Source organism: Sinocyclocheilus grahami, unplaced genomic scaffold, assembly GCF_001515645.1.
Source record: "Sinocyclocheilus grahami isolate Dianchi unplaced genomic scaffold, SAMN03320097.WGS_v1.1 scaffold147.1, whole genome shotgun sequence".
NCBI lineage: Eukaryota > Metazoa > Chordata > Actinopteri > Cypriniformes > Cyprinidae > Sinocyclocheilus > Sinocyclocheilus grahami.
Window position 1 is genome coordinate 126,955 of NW_015505326.1, and position 21,008 is coordinate 147,962.

General features: G+C 37.9%; 2 long non-coding RNA genes across 2 annotated transcripts in view; one reads left to right on the forward strand and one right to left on the reverse strand.

Moving 5' to 3' along the window:
• Positions 1-19,514: 19,514 nt before the first annotated feature.
• Positions 19,515-21,008, reverse strand: part of LOC107591894 (uncharacterized) — an 11,948-nt gene continuing 10,454 nt past the window's right edge. The window contains exon 3 of the long non-coding RNA XR_001609917.1: positions 19,515-19,574. This is a non-coding gene — a long non-coding RNA (uncharacterized lncRNA). The remainder of the gene's footprint in view (positions 19,575-21,008) is intronic.
• LOC107591893 (uncharacterized) lies at positions 19,654-20,070 on the forward strand. Its single transcript, XR_001609916.1, has 3 exons — positions 19,654-19,669; positions 19,816-19,854; positions 20,007-20,070. It is a non-coding gene; the product is annotated as an uncharacterized lncRNA (long non-coding RNA).

Below are 21,008 nucleotides of genomic sequence, written 5' to 3' on the forward strand. Positions count from 1 at the left end.
TTTAACCCAAACTAAAGAATATTAATGTGCATTTGATTAGATATAACTGCAGTACAAGATTATGATATGCGTTATTTGAATGCTTGGCCAAAGAGTCAAGTCAAGTCACCTTTATTTATATAGCGCTTTTAACAATACAGATTGTGACAAAGCAACTGAACAGTATTAATTAGGAAAATAGTGTCAATAATGCAAAATTACAATAGTAAACACTCATTTTTCAGTTAAAGACAGTTCATCATTGAATTCAGTGATGTCAACATCCAGCTCAGTTTAAATAATATCTTTGCAATCATGTCAACGATAACGCTGGAAATTAAGTGTCCCCAACTAAGCAAGCCAGAGGCGACAGCGGCGAGGAACCAAAACTCCATCGGTGACAGAATGGAGAAAAAACCTTGGGAGAAACCAGGCTCAGTCGGGGGGCCAGTTCTCCTCTGACCAGACGAACCAGCAGTACGGAAAAATCAATATAAGACGTAATAAAACAGACGATGAATAATATTAACAGCAATTATTATATGATGCAATCAAACTTATAGCAAAATGTGGTAGTTCTGTATGTTGTTTCATAGGGACATTGTATGTCCCTTTCATTTAGATCATTCTGCCACAAGTTTACAATTCAATAGATGAGGACAGACAATTTACCACCAGCACCCCTTTTGATATGGGACAATAATGTATAAAGCCTATGAACAGCCACTTTGAAACACAGATTCTGTTGTTCTTTTTACATCACAGAGGGATTTTCACAAACCGACAGAACTGGAGTCAATACACCCATGAAATTCCTTGTTTTCCTTGAAACTCCTAGTCTACTCAAAATGAAAATCCGGTCACTATTTACTCACCCTCGTGTTGTTTCAAACTTATTAGGCTTTCTTTCATCTTCAGAACACAAATTAAGATGTTTAAAACCACTTAAGCTCAGGGCGTTTTTTGATATTTTCGCCTAAATTTGACATACTCAAATTCAAATGTTTACCCTACACACATACAATGGAGGAAATGAAAAAAAATGGTTTCATTGTAAAGAAAACCCTTTGAACTACGAAATATGAGTGTAATTCTTTATAAATAACATTATATATTTTTCAAATATTACAATAAACACAAAAAAAACATTGGCGCTTTTGGAGTTTTAAAACAAATTATTTTTTTGAAATTCTGTAATTCAGGTTCTATTAGGTCCAGCTCTCTGCAATTTACTTTGTTTGATGCAACTAGATGCCAAAAAGTACCAGAAAAAAGAATCTTTCAAATAACAGCTTCTAAACAGGAGTTATTACATTATATGTGAAGCGAGTCAAATTGTCTATTTCTGCATCTAAATGTGTCATTGTGAGTTTCCCTTGCAAAAACAGGCTTTATAAAACACATTAACCCCAAAATCCTATTTTACTCTGTGCCATAAGCACTTTAATTGAATTATGTTTTTCTAAGTAGTAATATACAAAATGGCACAAGCGAATTGGACCAAATTTCACATATTGTGTATTCTACAATGTGTAATTATTTCAGGATGCACAAGACTGTATACATTATAAAATATATCTGGTTTATTACAATCTAAAATAGAATCCATGTCCTCCAGCTTTATATCATTCCATTTATATGCATTATGTATTGGGATACTGATTCACAGCATCCTCTCACCTCATCAGTTGACTCACTCCTGTATCCAGAGCATCTCAATGCAACACCATTGCCTCCCTGGACCAGAGCGGAGCTAATTTGCTATTCGGCAACTATCTGTAGCATTCAGAGTGTCAAACAAACACATATCAGTTCATCCACACAGCGCTGTAATAATCCATGTATATTTACTGTATATTCACTGACATGCATAATGTACTGTACTTTTGTCAATAAACAGTGTATCAGATTGCTAGCTGTGCTATCATGTTTCAAAACAATGTTTCAAATATCAAAAACACGCAAACACGCTCATAAAGCCTTACCAGACGCGTGTTCATTCCTCTCCACGGCGCCGCTGAACGTTCTTCACCATATATAACTTGTAATATGATTATCATAGATTGATATTATCCGAGCCGCATGTGCAGTAACCTTTCCGTGATGGAAACGCGCCTTCAAAACATTCCAAAAACTAAAGAGACCAAAACGCCCAGCGGTAAATTCCCAGATGTGAAGACCCCCCTCTGCCCCCTCTAGTGACGGAGGTGTCAAATTTCACTGCTCTGAAATGGCCGCCGAGTTGAGAGACATGTAATCTGATCAATTGCAGTCCACAAGCGAACACAGATCTCTATAACATCAGACGCACTAGCTGTGCGCGCTAATGATATGGAGAGCGCCTGTTTGCCAGACGCGCGTCTATTTCGCAACCTGGACAAAATGCTATATCTCACCGATGGAAGCACGCAGAAATGTGAAAAAGGTCTTGTTTGAAAGAAGAGATCCTAATCTAAAAGATAATATAGAGTATATAGATATTTGTGGCTGACTGAAGCAGTGCTATGAGTATAAATGTAAATTCGCTCAGAGGTGACAATTTTACATCGCGATTCTATTGAATATTATTCGATCTGTGATTGTCACACAATTAAATAATCTACATCGTCAAATTCCTGAGAATGAGAGCTTTGTGATATATGACTTGACTTTTTTGTGAAAAATATATAAAATACACATTCTTCGTAAAAATTATTCGCAATGGTTAGGCGGAAATTCGTGTGGGACGAATACATTTCTATGCTTAATTTTACTGCTTTATGAATATAAAAACCAAAAGGAATGGTATACTTTGTAAAGAAGACACTCCAAGCTTTCAAATGAACCCATATATGGGCTGATACCATATAAGGAAGGCTATGTAAATGAAGCATACACATTTTTAATGCGATTTTGGACCCGTATCCGGGTCCGCAGAGTTTAACTGGTTTTAATTCTTTCATCATTTAGTCTGTCCATTGAAAGTCCATGCAACCAAAACTTTAATGCATCAAAAGGTTCATGAAGACAATGGAAGTCTTCTGAAGAGACATAATTGCTTTTTGTGATCAATATGATTTAGGCTTTTATTCATTTGTAAACACTGATCCACACACAAACATAGAGCACATCAAATATGGATTAATACGGAAGCTCACCCATCTCACGTATCTCATGGATTACTTTTACAATGTCTTTGTATTTTTTAGTTTGTGAATATTTTGGTTGCTTGGGTTTTCAATGCGTGGACAAAAATGGTGAGAGAATATTAAAAATACTTCATTTGTATACCGAACATGAATGGGAAGTCTTATGTGTTTGAAACAACAAGAGGGCGAGTAAATGATGAATTTTTTATTTATTTTTTTTTCGGGGTGAATTAAAAAACAGCTTTATTATTTTATCTATGCTAATATAGTGTGATTAATTCTAAAAATAGAAAATAATGAAAATATGATAAGACAAAAACAGAATTAATTATGCCCTGTGACCTATGTAAATTCAGTAATAAGGAATTGTACTAACGTTAGAGCGATTCAAGCGAAAAGTACCACCTTCATGTTTTGACAAGTTTACAGCTGCCTCACCAAACACAATTACTAAAGGGTAATTATTGGTACTGTATTTGCATATTATGTAATTAATTTAATTAAAATGTTTAATCAGTTAACACCCCCTTTTTTGTTCCTTGTACAAGGAAACGTTTTTCACACACGACTTGGTAAATTGCTAAAAGTTTCAAGAATCATCTGTAGAGAGATGTCCAAAGTAAAGCTTTAACTCACATTTTCATGGATATGTGAGGGTGCAACATTGTAGCCTTCAGCTTTAACAGTTACATCGAGTGGCAGTAAAAACATAAATCTCTTAAAATAAACTGTAATGTTTCAATGTAAGTGTGTGCAAAGGTGTGCAGGAGAGGTTGCCTACACCCGCCCCCTTGAAAGGTTATCCACTGCAACCATGTGGAAAAAAATAGCCCAAATAACTCTGCACCGACTTGCCAAAGAGGTTGGCAACAGTATCCACAGAACTCACTGCTATACCAAGAGAAAAGCTTTCTTTGACTTTAACTATCAGAAGAGAAGTCCACTAGCATGGAAACGGAAAAACTACGCAAACAAGAAAAGAGAAATGAAACACCAGAGGCATTTCAAAGATTGTTCACATTGCAGCCAAGTTGCGTTAGCAAATCTTCGATGCACATCAAATTCTGTCATGATAAATTGTTAATAAACTGTTACAGTTTTGATTTCTCCATTAGGTACGGTACAAAATCACACAATCAGCTTCAGACTAAAGGTGAAAATGCCTTTTCTTTCTCAATGCAATGTTTTAAAACACTTCTGTCTTTTGTGGAACATAAAATATGATATGGCAAGACTTTATTTCGATAGCCCACTGATTATAAATACAGACTATAAATAACTTTGCACATACATAAGTACTAGGCATGGCTCAATACCACAATTTTGACTTCAGTATGAGACCAGAATTTAATAGCACAGTATCAATAGTAAACTGATACCATAGGTGACAAGCAGCCTCAAAGGATAACTGAATTAAAAACAGTTTTATTAAGAGTACTGCATGAAACTTTGCCATAATAAATGTTTCTTGTTTTCAAGCATAAACATATAAACAACATAAACAGCACTTCTCAGTGCTCCATGCTCAGTACAATATTTTTTTAGTTGTGTTTTATTTTATTATTGAACTATAATTGAATTACACTAAAAGTGCAACTTTCCAATAAAAATAACACAACATATTGCATGGAACAAGTGGAAGATCTAATAATTTGCATCGTTTTTGTCCATTTTGCATGTTTTGCATTCAATCCACCATTTAAAAAAAAGGTTGCCAATCCAGTTAGCAGCATGACAAATATATGTTAGACAAAAAGCCTGCAAAGAGTGCTGCCATCATAATCACTGAAGCTCAGTGCCACCACCTCACTGACTGAGCGAAAACTCCCGATACAATGAAGGAAGCTGACAACACTGCACAATGAATCTCTTATTTACATTGCATTGCTTTTTATAATGAAGGGATTCAGGAGCGTGCTGCGGCTGAACTCTGTGAGCTTGCTCTAAACAAACTTCAGCGTTTTCAGTACTGTTGAGTGGATTCAGACCAGCCTAAGCACATCTGATTGGTCATTGCATTCACATGCTCAATAGAAATGTCCGCAATTGACTACAATGCTCAATGCTGCAAAAAACACATTGTAAATAGAAACATTTGATACTCATCACAGCGCAAACATAGATACACATGGGAGCATTAACTGTATATCAACAGTCACCTATTGTCTTATTTTATATCACCAGCACAATTATCATGTAGAGTGAGTGAGTTTAACTGTTTGATCCAAATTGTTCCGCTGTTGTCACATTTGACAGTTTCATATCAGTTTTGGTAACATTGCCGCATAGCGGTAAAATTCAGAACAGCTACATATTAAGCAATAAAATTTTACCATTTGAAAAATATATACCAGATTGTTTTTCCAGTTGTCTACCACACAACCCTACTAAGTCTATAGCTAGTAAAATGTCTAAAACTGACTATCGAAATAAAGTGTAACTGATGAGATATTAAATAATTCTGAATAATTGTTTCATTTATTTATTTTAATACATACAATAATCTGAGCCTAAAACGTTGCACGCGATAAGAGATTTCCACACTATCCAGCATACACATCACAATGAACCCTGGTGATAAATAATATTGCGCATCGTCCTCATTCAGGCCTGTGTTAATAAATGCTTTATCCCATCATCGTCAATGTTGATTATGAGAAGTGTGTGTAAGTGAGTGATTGTGTGAGTGTGTTTCTGCTAAGGACTAATAACCTCATCTATGACAGGCAGTAGAGCATGTCTTTCTATATGAGGGATGGATCCATCTGTGCATTTTCCTAATATTGGAAGCTGAACAACATAAATTTGTAATGCACATCATGATCTACCTTACAGAGTATTCATTTGTGGATGTAACTTTTCCTTTTAGATTAAAGAAATAGAAAATACTTTGTTGTTTGAAATAATAATAATACTACATTTACATTTAGTCATTTTGCAGACGCTTTTATCCAAAGCGACTTACAATTGGGGAATACATAAAGCGATTCTTCTTAAAGAGGCAAACAGACACAGGAAGTGCTTGTAATACCAAGTGTTAGGCATTGTTCAAACAAGTACAAGCTAGAAAGGGAAGGAATAAATAAAGAGAAAGACAGGTTATTTTTTAATTTTTTTATTTTTTATTTAGGTTGAAGTCAAGTAGCGTTGAAAGAGATGAGTTTTCAGCTGTCGCTTGAAAATAGTCAGGGATTTAGCATTCCGGATAGGGGTGGGAAGATCATTCCACCAGCCAGGAATGGTGAACGAGAATGTTCTGGAAAGTGATTGAGCCTCTCTGTGATGGTACCACAAGGCGTCGCTCACTAGCTGATCTCAGACTACTGGAGGGGATGTAGATTCATAGTAGTGAGTGGAAGTAGGAGGGTGCTGATCCTGTGGCTGTTCTATATGCAGGCATCAATGTCTTGAACTTGACGCGAGCCTCAACCGGTAGCCAGTGCAAGGAGATAAAGAGAGGTGTAACATGGGCTCGTTGAAGACCAGTCGTGCCGCTGCATTCTAAATCATTTGTAGAGGTTTGATTGTGCTTGATGGAAGTCCAGCCAGATAAGAGGGCCTGGATAAGAAGTTGTGCAGCATGCTCCATTAGAAAGGGCCTGATCTTTCTGATGTTGTGCAATACAAACCTGCTAGATCAAGCGGTCTTTGCAATGTGTTCTTTGAAGGTCAGCTGGTTATCAAAGGTCACACCAACATTTCTGACCGAAGTTGATGGGGTAATTGTAGAAGAACCTAGCTGGATGGAGAAATCATACTGTAGAGTTGGAGTGGCAGGGAAGACAAGAAGCTCAGTCTTTGCCAGGTTGAGCTGTAGGTGACTAATAACCTCATCTATGACAGGCAGTAGAGCATGTCTTTCTATATGAGGGATGGATCCATCTGTGCATTTTCCTAATATTGGAAGCTGAACAACATAAATTTGTAATGCACATCATGATCTACCTTACAGAGTATTCATTTGTGGATGTAACTTTTCCTTTTAGATTAAAGAAATAGAAAATACTTTGTTGTTTGAAATAATAATAATACTACATTTACATTTAGTCATTTTGCAGACGCTTTTATCCAAAGCGACTTACAATTGGGGAATACATAAAGCGATTCTTCTTAAAGAGGCAAACAGACACAGGAAGTGCTTGTAATACCAAGTGTTAGGCATTGTTCAAACAAGTACAAGCTAGAAAGGGAAGGAATAAATAAAGAGAAAGACAGGTTCTTTTTTTATTTTTTATTTAGGTTGAAGTCAAGTAGCGTTGAAAGAGATGAGTTTTCAGCTGTCGCTTGAAAATAGTCAGGGATTTAGCATTCCGGATAGGGGTGGGAAGATCATTCCACCAGCCAGGAATGGTGAACGAGAATGTTCTGGAAAGTGATTGAGCCTCTCTGTGATGGTACCACAAGGCGTCGCTCACTAGCTGATCTCAGACTACTGGAGGGGATGTAGATTCATAGTAGTGAGTGGAAGTAGGAGGGTGCTGATCCTGTGGCTGTTCTATATGCAGGCATCAATGTCTTGAACTTGACGCGAGCCTCAACCGGTAGCCAGTGCAAGGAGATAAAGAGAGGTGTAACATGGGCTCGTTGAAGACCAGTCGTGCCGCTGCATTCTAAATCATTTGTAGAGGTTTGATTGTGCTTGATGGAAGTCCAGCCAGATAAGAGGGCCTGGATAAGAAGTTGTGCAGCATGCTCCATTAGAAAGGGCCTGATCTTTCTGATGTTGTGCAATGCAAACCTGCAAGATCAAGCAGTCTTTGCAATGGGGTCTTTGAAGGTCAGCTGATCATCAAAGATTACACCAAGATTTCTGACCGAAGTTGATGGAGTAATTGTAGAAGAACCTAGCTCAGTCTTTGCCAGGTTGAGCTGTAGGTGACGTTCTTTCATCCATGCCGAGATGTCCGCCAGGTAGCCTGAGATCCATGCATCTGATTGAAATGAGATGTATCCTCTGGATACCTACTTTAACAGGGTGTTGCTACTAGGGGTCTGTTGAGACGGTTCCTTCAGCATATACAGAGCATGCGGTAGCCCCTGTGTGACAGGCCAAGACTTAGTATGATTCTAGGCTCTTGGTCGTATTCCCTTAAAGGAATCTATCCTGATTCCAAACCTTGAACTCTACCCCGGGCCTGTTTTTTTTTTTTTATGGGTATGTAGCCTAGGCCTTTGGCCGTAGGGAATAATGTCACTTACAGCCGTCTAAAGTCCCAGGGGCAACTCCCATGGCAATATGGTAGAGTTGGTACTTGGTGCTCGCCATGGTTTCTGGCAAGCACTCCCCTCAGCATGGTGGCGTGGGTATACCGTTCCCCATAGCGACCCCTAGAGAACGCAGTTCGAAGTTCCCATGAAAGGGAACGTCTCAGGTTACGTATGTAACCATGGTTCCCTAAGTAGGGAACGAAACACTGCGTCCTATAGGTTTATTGCCATGCAATATACAATGCAAATAACACAGGCTCCTTCTTAGCCGAGGGCAATTATTAGAATTATCAGTAAGTGCAATCAAAAATACAAACTCCAACGAAAATAGAAATAGGTAGAAAACAAAATATTCCTTCCTAGCAGCAAGTAATAATTTAAACAACAGATCTATAACATGTATTACGCAAAACACTCACATGCTGCAGTCCATCTCTTCTGTTGACTAATCTCTTCTTCCAAGTTATTCCAGTGGCCAAGCAGTTTAAATAGTCTACAGTCGCTGTGGCTGCCTTCTAATTAGCACAGTCAATAGCCTATAGCAGGGCAATGTCAGGGATTCATCACAGTCACTGCAGTCACCAGCCAGGATAATCACCCGATCACAGTCACCTGAGTTCTAATCACCTGCACCTGCTGTCACCAATCAAGCCACACTACAAATACACGCACATCACAGTCACTCACTGTCCGGTCTACCGTTCACTCCTACGAACTACTCTGGACTCTCTCTCTGCCAAATTCTCCTTGAACGAATTACCTGCTGTTCCTCCCACGATCATCCAACGACTCCGTGGTAATGGCTCCACGATCTCCGATGTAACTGGCTTACGATCATCTCCATCAGAACTCAGATAAGCACCCTGGAACCATTCACTGTGTTGACAGTCACCTGCCTTGAACTCACCTCTTCCAGTCATCCACTTATCCAGTCAATAAACCATCCTGTTTTGCACTAACCTGTTGTGTCTGGCCGATTCACCAAGGATTTCAATTCCCACACTGCTCCTTTGACTTCCATGCTCAGAGGAAAACCCAAGTCCCTGTCCTGGACCACCAGCGCCCACGAAGCTCTCACAAAGCTCCGAAGAGACTTCAGCACGGCCCCATCCTTCATCATCCTGATCCAGACATTCCATTTATAGTGGAAGTGGACGCCTCCACCACCGGCACTGGGGCCGTGCTGTCCCGACTGTAAGGTGAGCCTCCTCACCTCCAGCCTTGCGCATACTATTTTAAGAAACTGACCCCAGCGGAGCAGAATTACGACGTTGGCAACCGGGAGTTGCTGGCTATCAAACTCGCCCTGGAGGAGTGGCGGCACTGGCTGGAGGGAGCTAACCACCCATTCACCGTGATTACCGACCACAAAAATATTCAGTACCTTAGAGAAGCCAAGAGACTTAACCCTCGCCAAGCCCGCTGAGCATTGTTCTTCACCAGATTTCAGTTCACCATCACCTATCGTCCCGGAAATCGTAACAATAAAGCCGATGCCCTCTCACGCATGCACTCTCCAGACACTCCTTCCGATCCTGAATCCATTCTCCCTCCAGCCATGATTGTAAGCCCCATACAATGGAACATCGACGAGGACATTCGGGTCGCCACTCTCACGGAACCTGCTCTGCCGGGAGGCCCAGAAGGGAAAACGTATGTGCCCACTTCCCAGCGACAATCCCTTCTGGGCTCAGTGCACAATGTACTGGGCCCAACTCAGATGGGTATACCTGCATCTTGGTCGTAGTAGATTGGTTTTCTAAAGCCTGTAAACTAATCCCCCTCAAAGGACTTCCCACCGCTCTTGACACTGCAGAAAACGTATTCACCCACGTATTTCGAAACTTTGGAGTCCCCGAGGATGTCGTCTCCGACAAGGGACCGCAGTTTATCTCCCGCGTGTGGAGAGCCTTCTTCCGACTACTCGATGTCGCTTGAGGGCGTCAGGAGTCGCCCCTGGAGGGGGGGGGTAATGTCAGGGATTCATCACAGTCACTGCAGTCACCAGCCAGGATAATCACCCGATCACAGTCACCTGAGTTCTAATCACCCGCATCTGCTGTCACCAATCAAGCCACACTACAAATACACACACATCACAGTCACTCACTGTCCGGTCTACCATTCACTCCTACGAACTACTCTGGACTCTCTCTCTGCCAAATTATCCTTGAACGAATTACCTGCTGTTCCTCCCACGACCCTCCAACGACTCCATGGTAACGGCTCCACGATCTCCGATGTAACCGGCTTACGATCCTCTCCATCAGAACTCAGATAAGCACCCTGGAACCATTCACTGTGTTGACAGTCACCTGCCTTGAACTCACCTCTTCCAGTCATCCACTTATCCAGTCAATAAACCATCCTGTTTTGCACTAACCTGTTGTGTCTGGCCTTGCTTTGTGACAGGCAACAGCTCAAATCGAAACTATATAATAATAGTAATAATAATTGTTGTTATTATTAAAAAAACAGGTAAAACAGTAAACCTTTAACAGATCTCACACATTGCAAAATATATAATAAATACATTTTTAAATACAGTTTAATGAACTTTGCAACATTTTAAAAACTTTTTTCACTTACTGAAAATGTTATAAACACAATTGTAACATTTTTATTCTAACTTATATTGCAATTATAATATATCACAACTTTCATAATTATAATATACATTTTGTACACACATTCCACAACTCATTAGTGTTAGGCTTGTCTTGTGTTTTGTTCCCCATGTGCTCCCTGTGTCCCAGTGTTTATGCCCATATTTGGTTAGATTCCTGTTCCTGTCCTGATTATGTTGACTTAATTCCAGGTGTTCCCTGTTTATTTCCATTGATCCCAGGTGTGTCGTCATCCCCTCGTCTTGTCATGTGTTTAAATAGTGTTCCCTGTTTTTAGTTCAGTGTCAGGTATTGTTCATGTCTACATGTGCTACGTGAGTTTTCCGTGTTTCCTTAATGTTATTAAACTTCTCTGGATTGATGTTCTCCTCATCTCCCTCCGTTCCTTGCTCTGCACTCCACTCAGTAGTGCAACCGTGACAATTAGAATATTGAAACTTTGCATGTTCATGATCAGAAAGAAAGGGTTAAGTATTCCCGACAACTCAAATTCAGTAGGGTCAAATTGACAAACTACATAACACAAGGTGTCTGCACAAAAGGTGAAGTTTAATTTCTCTGCCACTTTTTTCGTTGGCCTTTTTGCAATAATGATATAATTTGAATTCTATTCAAACACTCCCTGTCCACCATTGTTCAGAAAACACAGATATCCTCAACCCAAACTCATTGTGTTGCATGGACAATTGTTGCTGTGTCAGGCTGGTCAGGATACCCACACAAATAATGATTAGATTACTAAGACATAGTATACAAATGATATTGACTACATCTACAATATGATACTCAATCAAGCTTCAGTTTTAAGACTGGACTGAAGATGTTCTATTTCTACCATTTAAACCCTCAACATGTAGAAGATATTGTAAAATAAAAAAGCTACTGGATGTTGCAAAAGGTCACACATTGTGTAAGAGAGGGCAGGTAGAAACATCTCTGCAAACGTGGAGACACTTGTAGGGGCATGTGAGAGGAAAGATAATGTTGTAAGAATTAAATTATGAGGGAAAAAGTAAAAAAAAAAATGCAATAAAACCTGAAAGCTTCTAATAATATGCATGCTAATAAGCAACTAGTTAAGAGACCCTAAAATAAAGTTTTTTATTTTCAGAGCATATCACTGAATTTTCAGAGCATATCACTGAAGTTACAATAAATAGCGTATTTAAGAAAACCCCAAACTGTTGCAGGTAGGAAAATCTGTTCTTGCCTCCTTAATCCACCTTGTTTGCTGAACATGAATATGATAACGGATGCAGTTTCAATAAGATCATATTACACCTGCACGCCATTACAACTTAATGATAAGGAATATTATCTATAGAAAGTCAACAAATCGTCACCTTGGAATTATAAGGTTCTATCTGCATTCTGAGCAGTTTCAAGATATTAAGCTTCAAAGTTTTTTGCATTCCATATAGTGATATGGGATATGGGGGAACAAGATTATTTCAAAAGTCCCCCACCCCCCAAAAAAAGAAAGAAAACATCATATAATGTAAAAAAGAATTAGGGCTGGGTGGTATATCGAGTTTGCACGAAATATCGATATTTTCTTTATAAGCGATTTGATACAAGTCAATACCGTTTATATCGATATACAGTAATTTGATACGAGCGCATCTGAAAATATAGCGGAGGACACAGACTGAGCTGCTGTGGAGAAAGTGCATAATCCATTTTGTTCTAAACATGTGACAAGCTTCATATTAAGGCCTTTACAAAGTGGTAATACATAGTTTATAGTTTCGTTTCGCATAATTTAAGCGGCTCGGCAGCGTCAGATGCTATGACAGAAAAGCTGTGTAAGCCGCTGACAGAGACACTAGGCTACTCACGCTGTGTAAAGGGGTCATATGTGATTGATGCGATTTAAATGTTTAATTTCTTTTTGGAGTGTTACAATCTCTTGGTGCATAAAGAAGATCTGTAAAATTGCAAAGACTAAAGTCTCAAATCCAAAGAGATATTCTTTATAAAAGTTAAGAGTCAACCACGTCTACCTAAAACGGCTCGTTCTAACATGCCCCCACATGTCTACGTCACGATGTGGGAAGATTTGCATAACGCTGCCCAAATGTTCACGCAAAGAAAGAAGGCGTAACTTTTATTCTCGCTGTAGTATTGTTGTTGCCGCCGCCGCCATGTCGTGAAGTAGCTGTGTGTTTCGTTGTGAAAGTGAAACTACTTTTTTTGGCCTTCCAAAAGAGGACGATATCAGCTTCGACATGCCTAGAGCTGATTCGTGCTGGTCGCTGAGGAAATACATCAACTTTGTGCTGTGGATTGCCGGATCGGCTTTAACAGTGGGCGAAGCGAGTCCAGCCCGGGGTTGTCACATGTGGTTGCCGCAAGCCCGCCGGACTCTCCTTCGTCGAATCCGCTGGTCGTGCCGTTCTCAAGGCCGCCCGCCTCTGCTCACTCAAGCCCACCCGCCGCCGCTCACTCAAGCCGGCCTCCACTCACTCTAGGCCACCGGCCTTCGCTCACTCTAGCCCGCTGTTTGTTTCATTGTGAAAGCGAAACTACTTTGTTTGGCCTTCCAAAAGAGGACACGACTAGAAATCAGTGGTTAAGTTGTATTTAAAACACTGTTACAGAACAGTTCAACACAAATATTCAGATGTGTCCAGCACATTTTATGGAGGACTGTTTCCTGATCCTGGTAGAGTAGACTACAATGCCGGCTGTTCTGACTCACAGACTGTAAGTACGTTTTTACATTTAAAGAATTTGCCACTGACGATAGAAAAATGAGTTTTGAGCAGTGTAGAGTAGCACTTGTTGTTTGTCATTTCTCCGATCACAAATGCAGACATGGTTTTATGTTTATGTGGCACGATGCAACGCAACTCGTAAAAAGACAGTATAAGTCATTATAATCCGTAATTATGTCCCCACTGGATGCAACAAATGCCTCATTTATAATGGGTTTTAATGTTTTTGACTCGTCGCTCCGGTTGGACAGGGCATCACATGGTAAGGGGCATAACATTTCCATCACACGCTTGAGGTATTCGGCCAATCACAACACACTGGATAGCTGGCCAATCAGAGCACACCTTGCCTTTCAGACTGATGAGCTTTGTAAAAATCGATGCGTTTCAGAAAGGCAGGTCATAGAGGAGAAACAATAATGTACAGTATGTGGAAAATAATGTGTTTTTTAACCTTAAACCGCATAAACACATTTCATTACACTAAATACACAAAATAATGTTATTTTTAGCAACATCATATGACCCATTTAATGTGTTTGAGATGTGCTGTCTACCTGAATGCATAACTTACATTTCACAGGTATATTCTCCATCTGTAAATGTTAGAAAGCCATGGGAATATTTTCATTTTTCTGTCAGAAGTGCATGAGCCTTCTGCTTTGGGATTCCCCGCTAAACTTCACAGATTTCAGTAAACGAGCACCGCATGCGTGCCAAACAGAGCTCAATTAAATAGGAGCACAATAATTCTGACTAAAATATATATTTCACTGAAATATTTGTAGTTGAACAATAAATGTGACATGTAGAATTTTAAACCTACAAGTAAGTCTATTTTTATGGCAGCACTTACTGTAAAGTGACTGTAATGGGGTAATCAAAATAGCCTAACACAACTCTGTGCTTTTGTTCTCATTTATTTTAATTTTTAGTTTAGTGAATTTAACTTCTGCTTTAAAAGCGTTATTTTTGTTTTTAGATTGCAATGTTACAATGTTAGAATGAAATGTGATTTTAACCCTTTTTTGCACATAATAATATTATATGTGTATATAAAGGCTTACATGATTACATTCACTTTATTTGTTTTCATAGCCCTTAATATGTATTGTTTTGTTGGACAACATTGGGATGTAAGTGAAATATATATATACACTGAACAAAATTATAAACGCAACACTTTTGTTTTTGCCCCCATTTTTCATGAGCTGAACTCAAAGATCTAAGGCTTTTTCTATGTACACAAAAGGCCTATTTCTCTCAAATATTGTTCACAAATCTGTATAAATCTGTGTTAGTGAGCACTTCTCCTTTGCCGAGATAATCCATCCACCTCACAGGTGTGACATATCAAGATGCTGATTAGACAGCATGATTATTGCACAGGTGTGCCTTAGGCTGGTCACAATAAAAGGCCATTCTAAAATGTGCAGTTTTACTGTATTGGGGGGTCCGGGGGGGGTTCCAAAAACCAGTCAGTATCTAGTGTGACCACCATGTGCCTCACATCTCCTTCGCATAGAGTTGATCAGGTTGTAGGTGTATATAATTTTGTTCAGTGTATATTAAATACAGATTTTTTAAAAATTCAAATACAAAAACAAAAATACAGAGATATATACAGTATATCACAAATCGGCCAAAAAAATACAGAGATACGAATTGTTGCCCATATCGGCTAGCCCTACACAGAATAATAATGTGAATAACTCAACTTCGACAAAAATTGCAGATAGAACCTTATAATTCCAAGGTGACGAAATGTAAATGTACATTTGCACTATCATGTTGATGTACAATGTTGCACTATAGGTTTTAGCCAAACAAAAAATCATGTTACACCTGTGTCAGTCTTGTTTTACAAATGGCATACTTTAATAGCAACTCTTTTCAGGTCAGCACTGTTTAGAGACCTCTCATTTGTATGTCTCTATTATCTCATTACTGAGGACCTCAATTAAGCGTTTTACTGCAAGTTAACTAATTACCAATTATATTTAAGGTAATACCTGTCGTTTTTTAGAAGTGGGTTATTTCATAATAATCTAATAGCATATGGCTCACGTTCAGTCAGTGTTACTAAAACAATATTAAATACTGGTGAATCAATTTCAGTCAACAGATGTAGTTCTGCAAACTGATTTGAAACAGCTGTTCCTCCATGGAAATCTCTGATGGATAAACATCAGTTCTGCTCATTATTTATTAAGTGAAAACAATGTTTGAGGATTTAGTGAAATATTTTGAATTTACTGTAACAATTGTTGCAGAAGGGGCTAACCTGCCCATAAGAAACTGTTTAACAGACTGGTTCTGTGTGTCTTAAAGTGCTCTAATTTTAATCTGTAAATCATCAAAGCATACAGACAATCCAAAGGTTTAATTATAAAACAACACTTCCAAACATGATTTCTGACTGGATGAGTCACAATATATGCAGATATACAGTATATGCAGACCTGTGACTGCACATCATTTGAATTTAATACAAGGCAAAGTCCACATATCTACGCCATTATCTATAATTATGAAGAATATTCTATTTAATGTAACAATAAAAATTTATAATATAAATAAAAAAATAAATTATTCTGATTAACAATAAATTAAAATGATTATAGGAGTAAATTTAATTATAAATTAAATATATTAACCATATATTAATCAAAGAAAGATTCAGTAACACTTTTTTTTATTAAGAGAATTAAAGGCACAATATGTAAGATTTTTTTATTAAAATATCCAAAAACCACTAGAAAAGTGTTATATATTTTGCTGACTTGTGTACTTACATTATCCCGAATGTTTCGAAGAATGTTTAAATCCAGAGAAATTAGCAATTTTAACTAGTGACACAGGGACCGTGTCCATAGTGTCATTGTGTCGCCTGCCAATGATGTCATAACCTCTCGATTTGGAAACATGGAAACACCAAAGACGCTTTAATATGTTGTGCGTTTTATTAGACCTGTGACGACTGCACAGAGTAGCATAACAACAGAACTTTCAAATGTATCTAGTATGATAAAACAGCGCTGCTTACTTCCACTGTAAGCGGAAGCGGTCAACTGTGGCATAATAAAAGCTCCGCTGCTTTCGAGTCGTGTGTCGCGCTCGTTCAGTAGCCTTGTTTCGCTTCGCCAGCTTTCAGCCTCACCCTGCTTCATTCTACTACGTTAACAAACAGTGGTGTAATGTAACGAAGTAATAATACTTCGTTACAGTACTTAAGTATTTTTTGGGAGTATCTGTACTTTACTTGAGTTTTTATATTTCAGCCAACTTTTACTTTTACTCCACTACATTTCCTAATTAAAATGTATACTTTTACTCCAATAAATTTCCCTGGAGCATATTCGTTACTTACTACAAAATAGTCAGAAGTCAGAAGAACACAGACTGCAGGAAAGCAGGATTGATGAATCAGTGGTCTGGCATCTTCAAGTTAGAATCCTAAAAACACCTTTGCTCATGTGCAAACAAGTGCGCGCACAACCGTGGATGATTTCATTTTCCAAGTCGAGGCTGGGGTGTGCAATATACAGCATCGTCTGCGATAATATGGTAAGTGTTGTTGTAATGATGTGCGATCTGACATTATCGAGTATATATCACCAAATCACACACAGAGAGTGCATGCACGTTGATTTATTAATTCTCATTTGCTCTGACATGCACTGTGAGCGGTAATGTCTTATATAGACAGGTGTGTGGCTTTGCTAATCAAGTCCAATCAGTATAATCACACACAGCTGGACTCAAATGAAGGTGTGGAACCATCTCAAGGATGATCAGAAGAAATGGACAGCACCTGAGTTAAATATATGAGTGTCACAGCAAAGGGTCTGAATACTTAGGACCATGTGATATTTCAGTTTTTCTTTTTTAATAAATCTGCAAAAATGTCAACAATTCTGTGTTTTTCTGTCAATATGGGGTGCTGTGTGTACATTAATGAGGAAAAAAAATCAACTTAAATGAATTTAGCAAATGGCTGCAATATAACAAAGAGTGAAAAATTTAAGGGGGTCTGAATACTTTCCGTACCCACTGTATATCACACAAAGAGTACCGCTTTTCTGCAGATATCAGCATGAACACATTTAATAATCATTTTATACAAGTTCAGTAAAGCAATAAGTGACTTACATTTTAGACATAATATTGCCTGTTTTTGCTCAATTTTGATCAACAACAGAAATAGTTCCAAACAAAGATCACAGCACTGTTTTGCGTCTCTGAGCAAGGGACCGTTTTTACTTACTGAAGTAATCAGCTTTTTGAACAAATCGGTTGAATAAATGATTCAGTGATTCACTCATTAACACAGTTAAATGCTTTGTTTCTCTGTGTATGAATGAATCAGTTGAATCTCAATGACTCACTCATTAACAGTCACTTGCTGTCACCTACTGGCGGTTTTAATTTCACATTTCTACTATTCTTTCATGTTTTATATTATTTCAAATATCAGTATTCAACGTTATATGTTAAAAACAAAACATTAGGCCTATTTATGCATCTGTCACTGGAGTTTAAATGCGTCGATGTCCCCTCTGAGATACATTAAACTTTGTAAATACATCTAAATGCTATTTCTGAAGCAGATTCTAGAAATGTTTTGTTATGTTGGAATCAAAGACACTAAGTACCGGATGAAGTGCTTCTTATTCTTACCAAAAAATACAAAATGGAAGAAAGCATTAAACTTACTGAACACAGTCTTGCTACTCAAGCTGTGTATGAACCTTTTTTTTATAAATATATTGATTTGCTTCTTTTCCATTTTGCATTTACTTGTACTTTTACTTTCAATACTTAAGTACGTTTAAGATAAAAAAAAAAAAAAACTTTTCATACTTAAGTACAATAAATATCACATACTTTAAGACTTTTACTCAAGTAATATTCTAAACGGGGACTTCAACTTCTACCAAAGTCATTTTCTGGTAAGATATCTGTGCTTTTACTTGAGTATGGCTTTCAGGTACTTTATACACCACTGTTAACAAATAATTAGCTCATCCATGAACATGATTTCTGCCAATAGTCCCGTCGGATTGCTTTGGCTGTGGGGATGAAGACAACAACTCCCATGACTCCCCACACAGTCACGGCGTCATCAAACTACGCCTTTGTCACTTTGTTTATTTTGAATATGCGCCCTTCAGCGGTGAAAATTACATATTGTGCCTTTAAGTAAAAATGCATTTCATGTGTAATTTTGATTATGTGGTCTATGTTGACAACACTGTAAAATCCAATAGTTTACCTTACTTGGATATAATTAATTAATTGTGTCAATGTGTCTTTCTGTGTGCTGCTAATTTTAACTGACTGACCAAAGATCTTTGCTATTTTGCTGTTAGAAAAAAAGACCTTGTGGCGAATTTAAGACTTTGTTTTAACTTTTCAAACTGAAAAAATGTGTAGCTAGTTAAAAAATGAAAATTCAGAGGTACAATTCAAGAACATGTCAAGAGTCCTCAAGATGAGCTCACAGTAGGTTTTAAAGTCAATCTTTATGTGCCACTGATAATTAATTGTTTACTGTAATCTTTTGCAGTGTTAACACTATAATTTAGTGTTAGAGGCTTTGGCCACTTAAGTTATTTAAGTTAATCATGTTATTGTCAATATTTTTAATACATCACAATCATAGTCATCACGTGATCACACATTTCAGGTTTAAACTGAATGAGCTCTTTGTCTTGCAGTAATTATTGCTTTGCTGTGTTGAAACACTTACTACTGTAATACAGAGGAAATGCTGCTTTCCGATTGCTTTTATGACTGAGGCCTCAAGTAGATGTGTATAGAACTTTTCTTTCTTTCTTGTAAAGTATGCAAATATCAAGGAATGAATGTGTCTGTAATCTACAATTCACAACAATAGTGGAGCTTGCCTTTAACTGAAGAATTATTTGTCATATTTAGGACAAGTGCTTGTGGCAGCTGTCTTCTCTGAACAGCAGTCTGGTGAACACCATACCTCAGTACACTGAAGGTAAGGTATTTCATTTTTAATCTCTTTTACAGCAGTAGAGCAGTTTTTGACTCAATCATGTGCTACACTTTATTTACAATATTAAAATAATGTCTTGCGGATGAAGTATACATGTAACCACTGTATTTCTTTGATTTTTTTCACAGATCTAAGAAAACACTTCACACCCTACAACCCCTAAAAATGTATGTTGCTACCTTAAACGTTTTCAATATTTTTTATTATATTTAATAATGATATTTAAAATAAACCATGTCATTGACTTCTTTATTGACACTTTGACAAACATATTTGTACTGTAATTTTTGAATGTCTTAAACCTGTTTTTTACTTCTAGAACCCAGATTTGACAGCAGTGCACACCCATCTGAGGCCTACCTGTTTTACTTCATGATCACCCAGATACTTCTTCAACTAACCCGCTTTGTAAGTTCTCATAGCTACACCTTAAAGAAGCACATCATATGTGTATTTGCTGGTAAATTACTGAGATATTTTTATAAAGATTAATGTTGATTATATACCTAGTTCAACAAAAAATGAAAATTATGCCACTTAATCTCCGTCCTGTCATTCCATCCCATAAAAAAGTGTGCATCTTCAAGATGAATAACCCCAAAACTCTGACACCCAAGAAACCATAAAATAAATCCGTATGAATGGAGCAGTGTAATCTACTTTTGGGCCAAACTGTTCAATGAATGGTAAGGAGCCGTTTCAGTTATATTTCCACTTGAACTTGGTTAGGCAAAGTCTGATCACAAACCATTCTTGATCTGGAATTATTAGCCGGACATTCTACAGCACGTAGAATGCCTCGAGTGACGACGCTGCTCAGGATTGTCATTTGTCTTTTGCTTAGCCAACAGTTTCTCTGTAGCTGGCCAAGCCTGCTATTTGAGCGAAGTAAACAAGTTAATAGTAAAATTAAAATAAATATTTAATCTTTCATAACATGTGCTATTTACATCTAGGACCGTATTCTAACTCTTGCATTACTAAGGTAACGACTGATACATTTATGTTGCATTCCAAAGAGCTCTGTTAACAGCCCAACAGTGAAAAAATAAACCGTATCCGTATCGGCTTGGGCCGGATCAGCACAAAATGGAATGGTTAAGCAACAAAAATGGTTTGGCCTGACGGTGGAAAAGCGGCTCAAATCTTTGGAAGAGACATGATTGCTATATGATCAACTGTCTAATGTTTTGGGTAAATAGACAGAAATTTATATTGGATTTCACTGAAAATTTCTTTATTTGTGTTCCAAAAATAAAAGTCATGTTTGAGTAAATTATCACATAAATTTCAAGTTTGGGTGAACTAACCCAATGGCATG